Here is a 5,003-nt window from a genome sequence, read left to right on the forward strand (position 1 = left end):
ACTAAACATAATACATAGACTAGTTTATATCTGAAGAGAAATTCCAATTCACATATCGAACCAATTCTTTCTCAAAATCAAATCTTTGTTTAGAAAATGCCTTTAGAGCTCTTCAGTTTCCAAGAATATATCTGCAAAAAATGCAAATACGGATAAAATGAAGAGGATTTGGAATCCGAATCTTAGAATTGTACCACCAAGCATACTTACTGTCAGGTACACAATTCTGGAGACCCATAACTGAAAACAACTGTCCAAATGGGGCTGCTTTGGAATATTCCTTTCTAGCACCTCTATAAAGATGGGCAGGACTTGAGTCTAAATACATTAATACTCAATATGCTATTGAAACAAACACTTTAATTCTAACAAAATGGCACCACATGTCCCAAAAATATAAATTTTACCCTTTCTTCCTCAACAAAATGACTTTGTGGGGAAACTCATCTTTAATACTCGGGAAAGAAATGGTTTTTTGGAGGAGGTGGATCAATCAGTGTATATTAACGTTAGACCAGCTAATAAATGAAGAGGAGGAATTTTATACATATTCCATTTTAAGAGACAAATACAGATTGCCTACAAATGCTCAATGCAAATATCTCCAGATATATTGAAGCAGTTGATTGATTCTTATGCAACAAAAAAGGTGGCCCTTGACATACATAAATCTTTGTTACTAGCAAACTATTTTGATATACAGGTGTCGAGGGAGGGTTGGAATAAGAGATTAGAGACCTCAATTTTGACCACACAGTTGGACACTGTTTTTGATGCTATAATAAGGGTGTCTGTGGACCTTAAACTGAGGCTCATACAACAAAAAATAATATTTAGAATATACTGGATCCCATGTTGTTTGCTTTAAAAAGGGCTATCTAAGGTATCTAAATGTTGGAGATGCAATAGGGATAATCCTATATTGAAAGGTTTTCGGCAGAAGGAAACCAAAACTATCCACAGAACTGTGTGGAACAACTTTACATTTACAGAGCAAAATATCCTCTTGAATTATACACAAAGTGCATGGAATAATATGAGTGGATTCTCCATGCCCTTACCACAGAAAAAAGACTGATACTGATAAATTGGGGAAAATAAACATGTTGCTCCGTTCTATGATTAGATTGAAGAATTATATAACCTAAAACATGAAGAAATTTTCTCTTTCTCTTTTTTTCTCTTTTATTTACGTCTCACCGTGTTTAGTCCACATATAATTATGTACTTTTTGAACTTTAAATAAAGATGTTTAAAGGGCGGGGGGGGTAACCAAGAAGAAAATGCTGAAGAAATCAAAAGTATGTGACATTGGCTATAATATTTAGTTCAGAGATTTGTATGCATCTCTGAAAAAAGCACCCAGAATCCTCTTCAGGCTAACACTGCACAGGATTAAACCCTCCTCTGCTGTCAGTCAAAGTGGGAAGGAGATGGTGTGTCTCCTTCATCTGCCTGCTTCCAACTTTAATCAGAATTTTTAAAACACCAATAAAATATTAGCCCTGCCCCCAACTTGCTCTGTGGATGGATACAGTGCAGGGCCGTTGTTCCCTTCACCAGCCCAATCCAGGGCCACAGATTTCTCACCCAGATCAGGTTGGCCGTGCAGATGCCTATTACCTGCAAATCTCCACTACTTGCCCTCTTTCAACATACTGAGTCCACCATCTTCAGCAATTCCAGATCTACTGTACCTGCTCACTGTGAACTCTGTGTTTGTTGTTCTTAGGCCTCGGCACTGTACTATTCTGCCCTGATAGTCTTCCCCACAAATATTCCATACTAGAGATGTAACAATTTTACCATGTCTAACCCCATCTTACTTTTCTGCATGTGGCTGTTAATGTATATCCTGCCCCATTCTAGTGGAGATTTTTTAGGATAAGTTTGTGGAAATCTTTTTAAAAATGCACATAACAACAGTCACAAAAAATAACACACTGAGTACTATAAGGTTTATGAAGGACCTACTCTATCTTTTTCCCCCACTTGCTTTCTTCAAAACTCTAAATCTGACAGATAATCTGGGTAAAAATGTTTTGCCATCCGTCTCAAACTAAGGAAGACTCAAGACACCAGTTTAAGTTGTGGAAAGGGGCACTGGGCAGGAAGAAGGAGTCCACTTCTAGTGATCCCATGGGGTTTCCCTCGAGTGGTTGAAACCATAGAAACTTCTTTAACTAGGGGTTATGTTTCACCACTTTCTTTTCCCCTTTGAATGAACTCTTCTCTTTTGAAATTATGGAGTATGAATGAATTAGAATATTAGAATTAAAATATACCCATGAAAGCATTACATTGCAATATTATAACATAGTTGCTGAAACCTCATTACCCACCACCCTACTGTAATAAAAGTTTGCTTTTCAAATTCTCTGTTGTGAATTTCTGAGTTTAGAAGTGTTTAGACACATTTGAAGGGCACCATGTGTTTGACTTACAAAACAGAGCCACCTCTTATATGTGTATGTTTAGAGGTTCATAGGTAGATTACATGTACATGTATCTCCAAACACTTCCTAGGCATCAGGATAAAAGCGTAGCCAGAATTCTTCTCTTTATTAACTGAGCATTCCATATTGGTACATCTGCTCTACAATATTTGGTTGAGACCTGAACTAAACAATAGGGATTGATTATTTAAAAGGAAGTCTTGTAGAATGCATGAGTTTCACTTTCCTATATTGTATTGGCTAGAAATTTGCGTCCATCCATGACATTGTCACATTGTCTAAATGAGGAATCTGGGGGAGGGGTCATTTTATGATACCAAACTCATTGATCAAATCTGCTGATGAAGCTGGAACAGCGTGACAAGGAACTCAATGAGAAACAAAGAAAGACCTGGAGAGCCAATTAGAAAGAGATACTCAAAGCAGTGGCGTAGCGTGGGTTGTCAGCACCCGGGGCAAAGCAAGTAATTTGCGCCCCCTAACCCATGGATTTGCGCCCCCTAACCCGTGGATTTGCGCCCCCTAAACCTAACCTAAACCTAACCCCCAGATGTTGCGCCCGGTGCGGCCGGCCCCCCTGCACCCCCCACGCTACGCCACTGACTCAAAGTGAGTTGGAGATAGTGAAAAAGTAGTTCAGCGCATCTATCACTGTTGATGCAGAAGGTCAGGAGACTCCAAGGAACTCCATATTGAAACCTTCATGCAGGGCAGTAGGTTCCCTGTTGGAGAGCTTTGGGGTCACATTATGATACATCTAATGAAATAAAATTACTATACAGGGATCTGCTACCTTCAAATATTACTCTTTCTAATGATATAAAATCATTTATTGTACTTGAACAGCTCATATTCTGCCATTTTTGTTCTTGCTGTGGTATATTTTATATACGGTTATGAATTTGGGCTGGAATCGGGGAAAGTAGGCTGCATGTCATATCCTTCTAATCCCTGGATCCAGAAAGTGTTAAAATATAAGCCAGGCTTCCTTCCTGTGTTGAGGTGATTGCTTGGGTGATGGGCCATTGGGAGAACAAAGGAAAGTGGACTCTATTTTGAAGAAGAAATGGTTGGAGCCCCTCCATCATCTGGGTGGAAAGACAAAGCCTGCGTTTAGAGTTGAGAGTTTGCAGTGATATGACCTGGAAAGCAGCAAGCTTTATTTTATTTTATTTTAAAGCATAAATGTTTGATTTCTGTTTGAATCCGAAGGCTACAGCTATGAGAAAAACTAGACCTTTAGTGTATTAATGCTGTGAATACCACCATCGTAGGCTCAGGTCGTATAATATTGTAACATTTATAACATTTATTAATATTAGAACTTTCCAGGTCAGAATTTCAAGAGGCCAGTGCTATCATCAAACATATTCATTTCCTCCCTCTCTTGAGACCAAAGGGTTGTATTTTCAGTATTGTTTTCCATCTTGTTTATTACTGTAAGCCAAAGCCATATGCAGCTAAGAGGAAATGAAAACTTCTGTTCAGAAAAACACACAAATGACTGTCTTCCCTTTAATTATACAAAGAACTATAATTAATGTTCCCTTGTGTCAAAGCACTTCAAGGAATTGCAAAGTACACAGTCCAAGCTAATGAGAAAGTCTGTGAAAGGTATTATAACTGAGCCTTTCAAAGTCTAGTGTCATTGGACTGTTGTGGATCCCAACTCCCATCACTTGCAGCCAGCTTTGAATGTTGTGAATTGGAGTGCAAACACCTGAAGGATACAAGGTTGGAGAAGCCTTACAAAAATATATTACCTCCAGCAATCACAGTTAGGCTTAGGAATCAGAAACCAGCAAGGATCCATCAATGTCATCACTATTTTTTTCACCAGTTTTCACATTATGGATTTCAGACATATGAACAGACTAATAGGCCAATAAGGTCAGACTACTTCAGTCTCCAATGCTGTAAAATAACAAGGGGGATTGTTTGTAGGGAAAGATTGTGCCAAAGATGGTGGCATTGTTGGTCTTGTTGCTGACTCTACTTCCTCATGCAATATGCAAACCTCCCATTGTTAAATGTCATGTCCATGATCCATACACTCCAATTCATCAGTATCATCAGGAAGGAGACCTCATCCTTGGTGGCATAGCCTCTCACAGCATCATCGTCTCCAGTTCAATAGCCTTCACCGAAAAACCCCCACCAACATTGCTTGAAGAGCTATAGTAAGACCTTGATAATTTTACTTCTACGTTTTGTTTCCTTCTTTGGACACTGCGGAGATTAATTTTAGAGGAGGGGTGGATAAACTGTGGCCGTGCAGTGGTTGTTCGACTCCATGAGATCCAGCCAAGAATGTCCATCAATTATAATGGATATTGTTGGACAACAACACCTGTAGGCCACAGTTCTCCACCCTTGTCCTAGAGGCAGAACTACTGTTTGGATCAAAGGAGATATGATGTGGGAAAAATGTGGTCAGGAGGATTTCCACTAGTTTGAAGAAATTTTTGCCAGTTCCCCACTGAATTAAACATTCAGGTATAATATGAAGACATGTAATATTGTTCTGTAAATAACTGCATCACTTTT

The sequence above is a fragment of the Podarcis bocagei genome (assembly GCF_964188305.1).
Source record: "Podarcis bocagei genome assembly, chromosome: 13".
Lineage (NCBI taxonomy): Eukaryota > Metazoa > Chordata > Lepidosauria > Squamata > Lacertidae > Podarcis > Podarcis bocagei.